General features: G+C 39.7%; 1 protein-coding gene and 1 long non-coding RNA gene across 3 annotated transcripts in view; one reads left to right on the forward strand and one right to left on the reverse strand.

Moving 5' to 3' along the window:
• The window catches only part of TSPAN5 (tetraspanin 5), a 205,531-nt gene that overhangs the window by 36,658 nt on the left and 155,716 nt on the right, over positions 1-13,157 (forward strand). The gene's annotated exons all lie outside the window — the stretch shown is intronic.
• LOC138169630 (uncharacterized) lies at positions 2,032-3,151 on the reverse strand. The gene is made up of 2 exons (XR_011170404.1): positions 2,739-3,151; positions 2,032-2,705 (listed from the first exon to the last, which is right to left on the reverse strand). It is a non-coding gene; the product is annotated as an uncharacterized lncRNA (long non-coding RNA).

Below are 13,157 nucleotides of genomic sequence, written 5' to 3' on the forward strand. Positions count from 1 at the left end.
CACAACCTAAATCAATATAAAAACAGCATCTTCAAAATCCACACACCCGGAGTCCAATGGGAGACTGAGGTGGTAGTACTGAGGAGGATTTACTTTTTGGAATTTTTGCCTTTTTTTCCATGCTTCCTGGGCATAAGGTTTCATGGAAGCTTAGGAAGATACATGTATCCCCTTAGACCACTAAATCAGATGGACACGTGGGTAGGACTGACTCAAAATTTTCAGGCCTGAAAATTTATTTTTGGCAGGTCTAATGATTTTGGAAAAAATATCTGTGAGGCTTCTATACTGGTTAAATGGCTAACATATGTTGGATTTGGAGCCTCTAAGAGAAGGGTAAAACCAGGTAATCAGAATTATGTTATTGTTTTCTTCTGGCTTCTTGTGTTCCCTGCCAGCCTCAGAAACATTCCAAGTAAGCAATTAAAATGCCCTCTGTCCTCTTAGCTTTCCAGATGGTTCCTCCCCAGTCAGGGAGGCAGGGTGGTAGTAAGAAAGACTGAGCCCCAATGACGAAGTTGTTTTCTGTCCTTGGTTTGACCTAGTGAGTGAACTGGTCTTCCTGAGTTGTGCCTAAATATTTGTGTCTTCCTATTTGGGTCTAACTCTGCACTTTCCCCATTAACCTCCTTAGTTCTGGAGTGCCTTTGAAAGATGAGTAAGGTGTATCTGAAACCCAATGGCTTCTTCAGACAGAATCTACCATACTTTGATGGTCTAAAAGTTGGGGAATTTCTGATAAAATTACCCATCAGTTTTAAAATGCTTTCTTAGAAGCCTTTAAAAAGTAAGTCAGTGGAGGGAATTCAATATGGTAGGAAGTGTTCAGAGTCAGAGGACCTGCATTCAAATACCCCTCAACCACCCATGTCCCTCCCTTAACCTCTTTTGACCTCAGTTTCCTTGTCTGTAGAAAGAATGAGTTGGATTATGTAGCCTCTGGGGAAGGGAGGGAAGGGAATATGCATTTATATAGCATTTACTGTGTGTGGGGCACTGTGCTAAGCATTTTTAGTGCTCTAAGCTCTGGATCCATGATTCTGTGACCTTGGAAGAAGTAAGCCTCATGCAGCTATGTGATCCTACATATATAGCTTAAGGCTTTGTATGTGGAGTACAGCCCTAAATAGATTATTCTAGTTTTCTACTATTTATAGAAAAAAAAATCAGGGAAAAACCAGCAGTTTTTAATATTTTTGAAAGAATTGGTTTTAAAATGCTTTAGGACAAGGCTTCTTAGCTGGGCATGCACAGATTTACAAGGAGCTTTTGGATAGATTGGGAGGGGGGGGTCTGTGAACTTTGAGGGGGGGGATTCTCTCCCTCCCTTTCACTTCCATCTCTCTCCCCCTTTCTTCCTTCTTTTTCCCTCTTTCTCCCCTTTCTCATTCTCTCTCTCTCTCTCTCTCTCTCTCTTTTTTTTTTTTGCCTTTTTGGAGGGCAATTGGGGTTAAGTAACTTGCCCAAGGTTACACGGCTAGTTTTTTTATGTGGGTGTTAAGTATCTGAGGCCTGAACAGAACTCGGGTCCTCCTGACTCTGGGGCCCAGAGCTTTACTCACTGCACCACCTAGCCACCCCTTCCCTTTCTCATTCTTTACACTCCCCTATGCTTCTTCTTTCTCTCTGTTCTTCAAGAGCTAATGGTCTAGTTAGGGAAATAAGATATAAGCATCAAACATAAGTAATGGGACAAAAGTCAAGTGCCTGGCATCTCATTATGGCTTAAAACATTTGAGGACACTAATTTGGAGGAGAAAGGACATGAACTGAACCTTGAAGGATGGGGAATATCTGGACCAGTGGAAGAAAGAGAAAGGAACAGGCATTAGTAGGCTGGGCAATAGCAGGAGAAAAAATCATTCTTGAATTACCAGCTTTCTCTAACTTCTTCAGCCCATACTGATTTCTCAATTCCAATTCACTTTAAAGTCAGTATTTAATCATTCTGATTGTTTCTGACTTGACTGTAAGCTATGCAAAAACTGGGACCACCCATGTGTAATGTAATGCCAAAAGAAGGCAACTTCCCAGGTTCAAAATACCAGCATAGGTGCTCTCTATTTTATTCAGTAACAAACCCAGAACAGAGAAGATCAAAACATGACATCATTCAAAATACAGTATTTACTAAGTATGATTAAATAATCTCCAAGTACTACCCCACCCCAGGACCTTCCAATCATTCAATCAATTACAAAGTCTCTGTTCTAAATACTTCTCCATCCCTAGGCTATACCTTAATTAAGTCCACCACAAAGCCCCTCTTCTCAAATGGAGATTAGTTTCCAAACATAAGTAAAATACATTCATTTGCTCAACCATAGAACACAAAAAGGTCAAAAGTTCCCCACCCCTGGATCACAATTGAATCTACCCCAGAGTTACATCAAGTTTAAACACAGCACTTAATACCCAAATGGAGGTCTTTTCTTCATCTTGACACGAGGCAAGTTCTCAGCAATCTTAGTTCCTGGAGAGACAAGGCTTAGCAAGGCCATAAGATACATTGCCAGTCCCTTCATGAATTTATCCTCTGTCTGTAGAACAGCCCTAGAACCCCTGAACACATTAGCAAAGCCCTCTCCCAGGATTTCTGTAAACATACAACAAGAAAATCCTTCTTCAGGGCTTCTGAACCAACAGAAAGGCTCCCAGACCCCTGCAACAACAGTACTGTCCCTCACCAGTGGACAGTATTCATTCTGTCTGCAGGACAGTCTCCAGACCCCTGCAACAACAGTACTGTCCCTCACCAGTGGACAGTATTCACTCTCTGTCTGCAGGACAGTCTCAGGCCTTCTTAACCAAATGCCAGGTTCCAGGACTTCTTCAACAGGACAGTCTTTCACCAGTGGACAAATCTGGCAAAATAACATCAAAAAAGACAGACAAAGTACCAGCAAAACAGCCATGTCTCCTCAGTCCTTGGCAGCTCAGGGGGCAGGTCTCAAAAGTCCAGGGCAATTCAAAGCGGCCACCAGCAATCCTCTTAGTCTCTCTCTCTCTCCACGAGGTGCTGCTTCCAAAAAGAAGATCCTCCGCCTCTCTCCAGTGTCTCTCCAAATCTACGTCACCAGCTCCTCCCACTTCAGGACTTTCTTTTCACATCAACAAGCCCATCCCACAGGTGGGATTAACAAACTCTGGGTTTTAATACAATCAATTTGAAAACCAAGCCAATACAGGGGAATCTTTAATTGCCATTACTATCACACCATGTCAGTCTTCTGTTTGCTGGCTGCTCTGAGCACCATACTGGGTATATAGACAATTCTCAGGCAATCATTGTTTATCAGATTATTTTTTGATAATTTTTTAACATAAATATACTTATGGGGAAAAAAGAGTTCAAGGTTGATTGCAAACTCTTTTTTTCTTTTAGCAATGGCTATTCCCTAAGTTTTGGGTAGGTGGAAATGTTGCATCTTGACTATCTTGACAGTGAAGTCATTGCTCAGAGTTATCAGACATGGTTTGGTCCAACCTCCTCATTTTACAAATGAGAGAACCTAGGTTAGAGCTTAAAGTACTTGCTAAAGTCACATAACTAGTTTTTGGCAGAATCTGGACCAAATTCAGGCACTTGATAAAACAGTAGACTTTCCTTCCTACTAAGATTTTCTTTTTTGTTTTGTTTTGCTTTTTGGAGGGCAATTGGGGTTAAGTGACTTGCTCAGAGTCACATGGCCAGTGTGTCAAGTGTCTGAGGTCAGATTTGAACTCAGGTCCTCCTGACTCCAGGGTTGGCGCTCTATTCACTGCACCACCTAGCCGCCCCACCTACTAAGATTTTCTACATGCTAGATTCTGCTTCTTTTGGCCTTTGACTCCCTTGCATTTATTTTTATTTTGAAAAATGCCCTTTTGTTTTTACAGCACAGCCATTCACTAGTATCTCCTTGACTCAATGTAATCCAGCTAGTATTTATTAGCTGTCTACTCTGTGCTAGGCATTGTACTAGGTGCAGATCTTCACAAGAAATCTCCGCTCTCCCACCTCTTGACTGGCAGAAGGGAGGTGTTTTCCATCAGCTGTCCTTTGGTCCTGATTGGATGTTACAGTCTGAGTCACCTTTGGAGTTGGATTGGTTTTGGTAATTGCCATCATCATGTATTTTATTCTCTTGCTTTGCTCAGAACTCACTTTGTGTCTAGTTTTTTGCTACCACAAAAAATGCTGCTATTAATATTTTGATATATATGAGTACCTTCTTTTTGCTTTTGACAGTGTTGGGGTGTATGCCCATTGGATGTTGCAATTCATCGTTGCCCTTGGATACCTCTATATGGCTAATCCTTTTCTCTTAATTAACTTTAATGGGAATGACCATAAACTATACAAGAAATCACATGTTTCTAAAGTTTAGTATTAATTTGGGTTAAGACTGAAGGGAAAATGCCTTGTGTTGAAGGTCATTAACATTGTTTCCTTGCCACAAAAACAGGGCCAGAGATAAGGGAGTTTCTGTGAAAATGGAAAAAATAGAAACTATTTAGGTCAGTGTATCAATGTATCAAATGATAGATACCAACCTGTGTTTGAAACAGTATTCGTTTGTTATACAATGAAACTCTTCAGAAGCTGAAGAAATTCTGAGGAAACACCAAGCAAACAAAATTTGGTGTTCTTTTCCTGGGAGTCAGTTTATAGGATTATAATGGTTATTTGTTTGAAATAAAGAATGATTTTTGTAGGTTGTCTAATACCAGAAGGGACATTAGGGGTCAATGAATCTAACCTTCTCATTTTATAGATGAGGAAACTGAGGCCCATAAGGGTTAAGTGCTTTGCTCAGGGTCATACAAATTCTTAGTGCCTGAGGCAGGATTTAAATCCATATCTCTTATTCATCATACCACTCCATGGGAATTTCTGATAAGATTTAATTATCTACTCACGTTTGGGAGGGTTCTACAGGTGTCTTTTCTTACAAAAACATGTCTATCTAGGAGATGATAAAAGACTCTTAAAAAAACATTTTAATTCCCTGATGAAAATCTTTAGTTCAATTCAAGAAACATATATTAAATGCCTACCATGTGGAAGGGAGGGGAAGAAATTTTCAAGTGGTAGTGCCTGCTCCCAAGAAATTTATAGTCTAGACACATGCATAAGTAACTCTAACACAAGTGAGAATGTGATTAAGCATTTTGGAGATGTCAGACAGTGACATGAGAATTTAGGGAGGCATCAGGGAAGGCTGTGGAAGGATGAGGAAGACTCCTGGGTTGGTCTTGGAAGGAGGATTTCAGTAGGTAGAGAGAGTGGAGGACATCTGTTCCAGGTTTTATGGGGGGTGAGTGAGTATATGAATATGCTGAGCAAGCATCCAGAGGTGGAAATAGTCAGGAAGAGGGACAGCATGAAATGGGAGGATGAGGACAAGTTTATTTGGCTGGAATTATAAATGATGCTTTTCGGGTTTGCCACTTTGAAAAAAAAAACAGATTCCAGTTTTTTGTTTTTTGTTGTTCCAATTTATGACTTCATTTCTCTAGGGAACTCTTGAGGGGGAAACTCCCTCCATTGCACTTATCCCAACTCTTACGGTCATAGAGTTGACTAGAGGTGTGAGAGGTCAAGTGACTCACCCGTGGGCTACACAGCTAGTGAATGTCAGTAGCAGAACATGAACCCAGGGCTTGTCTCCAGTGCATAAACTCTAGGCCACTTAATCTCTCAAGGCTTTAGCTTGAGTAATTTCCTCTTATTCAGCCCACACCCAGTAGTGTTACAGAACTGAGATTCAAACCCAGGTATTTTAACTCCAGATCCAGTAGTGTAATTTTAACTAGACCACACTTGGTTTGCAAGGCTGGGAGAGAGCTGCAAGTTTGGGGATAGAGGGATTTTCCTCAAGAAAGTCAAGTCATCAAATGGTCTAATATCAAACCCAAGAGATTCATCCTGGAAGGGTGTTATGGGAATGGGAATTTGAAGATCTTCCCTGTCCCTTGGCTCTTTGATAGGGAATTGATTGATTGAGAAGGATTGAGAACCTTCCCTGATTTGAGAATATGCTCTGCCCCCTAATTGGCTGGATGTGGTCACCTGGAGCCTGTAGTGGGAGGCTTGTTCTTCGGGAACACCCACACCTTGTTACTTTGTGATTGGGCAGTGGGTCACAAGGGTTGTGATGGTCTCTGACCCAGGAGAAGGCTATATATACCCTGATGTGAGGTTTTGCTGTGGGGCTCACTTTGGGAAGAGTTGTGTGATGTGTGGCCAGATGAGACTCTGGGCAGTCGGAGCCCCCCAGCTTTGAAAACCCAGATGTTGGTGCTTCCCTCTCTGGTAACTGACTAGGTATGGATGTAATGGTCAGACAGCTGGAAGCCTGTCTGCTGATCTGTTTCTCTTGTCTGCTTGTAACTTCTGTTTGTATTCTGTATAGGTTTGTTTGATTAAAGTAAAATTGTTAACCCATTTTGAGTTGCTTTCCTTTGGAGAAGCAGATCTAAGAACATGTATTGGCAGCCACCCTGGTTATGTTAGGGTGCTTGTGGCTACAAAGGGTTCTTAGAGAGGCTGTATTTTTACAATGATTAGTCATTTAACACCCCTATGCATATCTCTTATACTTTTTTGTTGTTGTTGTTAGAGAGGGGATGGGACTTTTGATAGCTCTGATGCAAGGAACTCTCCATGAGGAAATTCCCTCTCACAATGCAGACCAATTACTGCCCTGCAATTCATTGTCAAGAGACTTGTCCAGCATAGGCAAGTGATGATAGCCAGCATGTCTTAGTGATTCCAAAACCAGTTGGGTAGGTAACAAGCATTTATTAAACACCTTATTTATATCAGGCACTTTTAATAAGTTTTTGAGGTCCAAAGACAAAACAGCCCCTGGCCTCAGGTGGCTTTCATTCTAATGGTGGAGACAACATCCAAGATCTAGAGCTCTTCAGCCATAGCAGTCTGCCCCTTCTATCTGCCTTTCAGCGTTTAAAGAGCATATGTTTGTTGTTTTTCTAATGTAGTATTTTCTTGTAGAGATATACCTCATTTAAAAGGAGATGTTTGTGGCATTTGTGGCAACATAGACAGTGTAGTGGACAGACAGTTGACTGTAGTCCGAAAAGCCATGAGAAGAAGACCTGAGGAGCCCAGAGAGCTCCTTCATTTGCAAACCTCTGACTTGCTGCCAAATGGAGGTGGCTGCCAAAAGAAACATTAGGTTAGAATATAAACTTGTTTTTATGAGAGGTATCATCCCATAAAGGAGAGAAAAGCAGTGGATGGTAAAACCAGCTTAAAGAAGGCTTGGCAAGATATGCAACTAAACAAAGTTATCCTAAGGACATTTAAGGATAAAAGTGAAAGGAGAAATATGGAAAAGATTTGTAAAAACCATTTCCACAAACTTTCCAAGGATATCAAAGAACTACCATATTTAGATCCTAATTTTATAGTTCCTTAAGTGCTTATAGAGGTGTCAGAAATGGCATGAAATTAAGGGTTCTTTATCTGGGGTCCATGGGATGGTTTGTGGATAAACTTTTTTTGGGGGGTGTTTAACTTGGATGGGGAAAACCTTCCATTTTATGTCAATGTAATTGGGTGTCCTTAGCCTATTTTGGCAGCTATGTGGTACAGTGGACAGAGTGCTGGGCTAGAGTCAAGAAGACACATCTTCCTGAGTTCAGTCAGCCTCAGACACTTACTAGCTGTGTGACCCTGGGCAAGTCACTTCACTCGGTTTGCCTCCGTTTTCTCATCTGTAAAATGAGCTGGAGAAGGAACTGTCAAACCACTCCAGTATCTTTGACAAGAAAATCCCATCTGGGGTCACAAAGATTCAGACATGGCTGAAAAATGACTGAATATCAATAATAAGCCTATGTATTTTATGAGAAGAGGTTCATAGCCTTCACCAGAGAGAGCCAAGGCTAAACATATTCCTTTGGATGGTGAGGTTCACCAGATGCAGCCATTTAGAGATGATATGGAGTTGATTGTACTGAGTCCCTAGAAATAGATACTCTTGGAGGAAATATATAATCCCTCAGAGGAGTTTAACCTGTCCATCCACACAGAAATGAACAAGTGGATGAAGAATGTCTAATTGTTCAGATTTCAGCTGCATTTGGATGGACATCCTATAGAGCCTGCCCAACAGAATATTTATCTGGAACAAACAATACAGATGGAGTGTGAATGGGTCTCAGAGTTCAAAAGGAGAAGGATGGTAGGCTTGATTCCCTTTGGAAATTTGCAAAGCACTTTCTTGGCCCCAAGCTTCCCATAAAAGCCAAGGCCCATATTTTGAATTACTAGTATTTTAGCAGTATGGCAGCTAATACTGCCTTGGAAGAACTAAAAATGAGTATCATCCCAGAGAGGGCAATGGAAAGGTGTGTGGTGGGTGTGAATAGTTTGCCACATATAACCAGTGAGGAACTTAGAAGAATAGAAAACACTAAAAAAAAAAAAAAAGAAAAACGAGAAAAAAAAACCATAAAAAAAATTAGAACAATAGAAAACATCCTCAATTGTATGGCAGTAAGAGAAGATGGTCCAGTAGGCAGTGAGAAGATACTTAGAGTATACTTTATATACTACTTAAAGCGCTATATAAATATTACCCATTATTTTTAATACCCTATTATTTTGTGTAGGGAAAGGAACCATCAGGTATGAAATGCCTACTATGTGCCAGACTTTGCTAACTACTTTACAAATATTATCTCATTCGATCCTCAGAAAAACCCTGAGTGATTATCTTCATTTGACCATTGGGGAACCTGAATCAGAAAGGTTAAGTGACCTCCCCAAGGTCGTACAGCTAGTAAGTGTCTGAGGCTGACTTTGATCCTTGGTCTTCTTGGCCCTCTTGTGCCACCTAGTTGGTTAGTGTTAAGGTAAACATGCTTTTGAAAAATTCCATGTAGATTTTTTTTGGAAACTAAAGCATGTTTTAAATGTACTAGGGGAACTCTTAAACCTCATAGGTTATTTTTTATAAGTAAATGAGTAACCCATAACATGTATACATATGTGTGTGCACACATGTTACCTCTTGGCATTTCAGGCCATCGACAACCTTACTTCCTCTCCCATTTCCTTCATCTCACTCTGTGGTCCAGGCAGTATGTCCTAATTCTGTACATTTGAGGAGGCCATTTTCCATCTTTTCCTTTCCATCTTGTAGAACTCCTATTTTCTTTAAAGACCTAGCTTAGTCACTTGACCCCAATTGCCTCCAAGGGAAGAAAAAAAAAAGAGCCTAGTTTAGACTTTTCCTCTTCCTGGCAGCCATTCATGATTGCCCCCAGTTTTTAGTATCCCCTCCTTTATTTTTTCTGAACTCTTTTGAGTTACTTTAGCTCCTTTTACTCCCCCCTTGCATATAATTTATATTCCACCCTTTCCCTGGTAGAATGTAAGCTCTTGGAAGGTAGGGACTACTTAATTTATTTTTTTGTCTTTACATCCTCAGCACCCAGCCCAGTGCTCTACATAGAGTTTAATGCTTAATAGTTGTTTGCTATTGACTGAAAATAAGATTTGTTTTTTATACTTTAAAGAAAGGGAGCATCTTCCACTGAAATCTTATTGAATATTGCTAGAATTACATGTACCCTTACCTGGGCTTGGCATACTTTGGGGCCTGGAGATAGTTTCATTTTCATTCTTTTGCTGGGGGGAAATGACAGGGGGTCAGCATCTTTTCTCCATAGGATTAGACTCTCAAGGTGGCTACCCATAGCCCTCAGCACCTATAAAAGACCTGCAGTCTCAGAAATCTGTGCTGAGCTGTTTAATGGCAGGGGAGGCCAATATGCCACAAGGGGCCATGTATTTTTATGGCTGATTATTCTTCATGACTCACGACAGCATATCTAGACCAAAGATTTATTTATCACATCTCCAGCCCACTCACTTTTAAAAGAAGAATGTCACAAGACAGAGCAATTCCTGAGGATAAAGTCTCTATTCCTCTGGGTGAACAGAGGTATCATTTCTTACAGCACTTACCCAGAGGCAAATCTTCTGGCCAGTGGATTTTATTGTGATATATTGTTGTTGTTTAGTGATTTTCCAGTTGTTTCCAACTCTGACCCCATTTGGGGTTTTCTTGGCAACGATAATGGAGTGGTTTGCAATTTCCTTTTCCAACTTATTTTACAGGTGAGGAAACTGAGGCAAACAGGGTTAAGTGACTTGGTCAGGATCACAGAGCTAGCAAGTGTTTCAGGCCAAATTTAGACTCAGGAAGATGAGCCTTGCTGACTCCTGGTTTGGCACTCTATCATTACCCCACCTACCCTGCTCATTTCATTTGTAATATGAGGATTTATTTGTTCCACTTATTTAAAAATGACCATATTTGAATGGAAGTTAGAACCAAGGCTTTTTCTTAGAACTCTAACAAAGGGAGGAGAATGGAGTTTATGGAATTGACTTTTTAAATTTCCTTAATCATTTAGAGAGAATCATACCTTGCCTTCTGTAACATTTTTTTCTCACAAATTTAAAAATATGTATAAACATAATTTTGGTTTCTACCCATGATTTCATGGAAAGAGTGAAAAAAGAGCTACAAAATAAACTTATAAAGGAAATGTTGGTTAGAGAAGAGGAGAATTCATAGTTTAGAATGGATGGTGGCAAACCTTACATAATAAGAATTGAACTTGAAAATTAGAATACGTCAAACAAAAAGCCCTATCTCCATGAGACAGTAAGACACGTTAAAGCAAAATCACCCCCCCCCCCAATATGTTAAAAACTGACCTGCAAAAACAGGTCAAGGAGAGAAAATCTAAGAATTTCTGACTACTTGGAAATCATGACTCCCTTCTCTTCCCCTCTCCTTCCCCAAAGTCTGGACACTATTTCAAAAAAACATAATGAAGACTGAGAAGATCTGTTAGAACCAGAGAGCAAAGTGAAAATAGGAAGAATCCACCTGTCATTTCATGAAAGAAACCCCCAAATTAAAATACTCAGGAATGTCAGAACCAAAATCCAGAGATACCAGGGCACAAAAAATTGCCAGGGTCAAGGTGACATGAGGGACATTCAAAGATTAAGTGACTTGCCCAGAGTCAAGGTGACATGGGGGACATTCAAAGATTAAGTGACTTGCCCAAGGTCAAAGTAGTTACTTGAACCTGGATTATCCTGACCTTGAGGCTGACTCTTTCCACCATACAACACTAACTTTCTTTTATGTATTATATAATTTTATTATCTCCCTTCAGTATTTTCCTTTCTACTGTATCTCCCCTTTTCTTACCATCATCCTAATTTTGAGGAATTAATTATAGGATTATTTTTCTCCAGATAATCTTCCTTTCTTTCTTGACACAACTGGCCTCTAAAAAAACTATTTTAACATTGTTTGCTAAAAGTAAAAGTGTCTTAAGTGGTATTCACCTTTTTTCATTTGCTTTTACCTAATTGGGTAGAGAGAGTAAAGAGGGGAATTTTGTGTTGGGGGAGTGGAGATTATGTTCTATCCAGTCTATAATTGCAGCTGTGTTAAATCTCCTAGTTTCATTTATGTAGGTATGAGGAAATGGGGACAAAATGCTGACATGCCTCACATTTTTAGCATTATGATATCTGCTAGCAGGGAAAAATCTATGCAAATGACTCTTCCAAAACACTTAGAATAAGTTTCCTGTACAGTGAGTAATCTTTGGAAAACTACTTTTGACATCCATTAGAAGTTTTCTCTCATGTTCCTTTTGCTTTATAAATCTTTCTTGTCAAGTTAACCTAAAATTGATTGTAATAAAAGCAACAATAACAATAGCTAGAATTTATATAGAATTTAAGATTTGCCAGATGATGTCACATATGTAATTGATATCATATTGCTTGCCTTCTCAAGGGGAAGGGGAGGACAGAGGGAGGGAATTTGGGACTCAAAATTAAAAAAAAAATGTTGTTAAAATTTTTTATATGTAATTGGGAAATATTTAGCAAAATAAATAAAATGTATATGTACATAATATATTTTTTTAAAGAATCAAACAAAAAAAGGTTTGGCAGACACTTTACAAATATTATTCCATTTTGTCCTCACAGCATCCTGGGAGATAGTTGCTATTATTACAGATTTTACAGATAAGGAAACTGAGGCAGGCAAGGGTTAAGTGATTTGCCCAGGGTCACACGGCTAAGTGTCTGAGGCTGGATTTGAACTCAGGTCTTCCTGACTATAGGCTCAGTGGTCTATCCATTGGGATGCCAGCTGCACTTATTGAGGACCTACCTTTGCAAGGAGATGTGCTAGGTGACATCCTCTTGATGTTCAGTTATGTGAAATGGATGAACTGTAAAATATGTTTCAGGTAAGAGATGTATGTTTTCTTAATTATAAAGATTTCAGCATTCAACATTTTCATCCATAAGCATGATATGGTATCTTTCAGAAGGAATGAGTGCACACTCCTAATTGATCTAATAAAGAAACTAATCAGAGAAAAAGTAGGTTTCCTTTTGTTGGCAGGAAGCTCCTAGTTTGCTTGGGAGAGAATTGTTTTTTTTTTTAAGAGTTGCATTGATAGTACCGATTAACCATTGTCACCAGCAAAGACGGAGATGTTACCCAAAGGGATATGGGAAAGACTGCTAGAAAGGATGAGAACAACTATGGAGAAACTGGAGAGTCCAAAGGCAGTAAGCACTAGAAACTGAAGGTTTTGTGTTTGCCAAGTGCCTTGAGTGTAATCTATTAACCATATAGTTTGGAATGCAGCTAGATCGTGATTATTGCAAGTAACAGGTCTCCTAAAATGGTTGCATGTTAGGAATTTGTACAGTGTATTTCAGTTGGGTTAGAACCAATGACTGTATTTTACATGATTATAATTTGAAATAATGGGAATTCAAGTACATGTGACTCTTTCAGAAGACTCATTATTTACAACTAGCACACTATTTTAATTCCTATCCTTAATTCTCTTTTGGGTAACTTTTCTCCTTTATTTGCATGTGACTTCTTGAATTTGCAGCCCTTACTGCTTGATAGACTACTCTTGAGAACCATTGGGCAGTGCTGGGTCACTCATACTGTTTGCATTCAGAGAGTGGGGAACCAGAAAGGGAACACCAGTTAGTGTTCTGACTGATCCCAAATCTCAGTATTGGTATTTAGCATCACCTTAGACTGTGCTCTACTGATTTCTTAGTCAAA

This window comes from Petaurus breviceps, unplaced genomic scaffold (genome assembly GCF_028583685.1).
Source record: "Petaurus breviceps papuanus isolate PSGF00001 unplaced genomic scaffold, PetGlider_PUasm1.0 126, whole genome shotgun sequence".
NCBI classification, from domain to species: domain Eukaryota; kingdom Metazoa; phylum Chordata; class Mammalia; order Diprotodontia; family Petauridae; genus Petaurus; species Petaurus breviceps.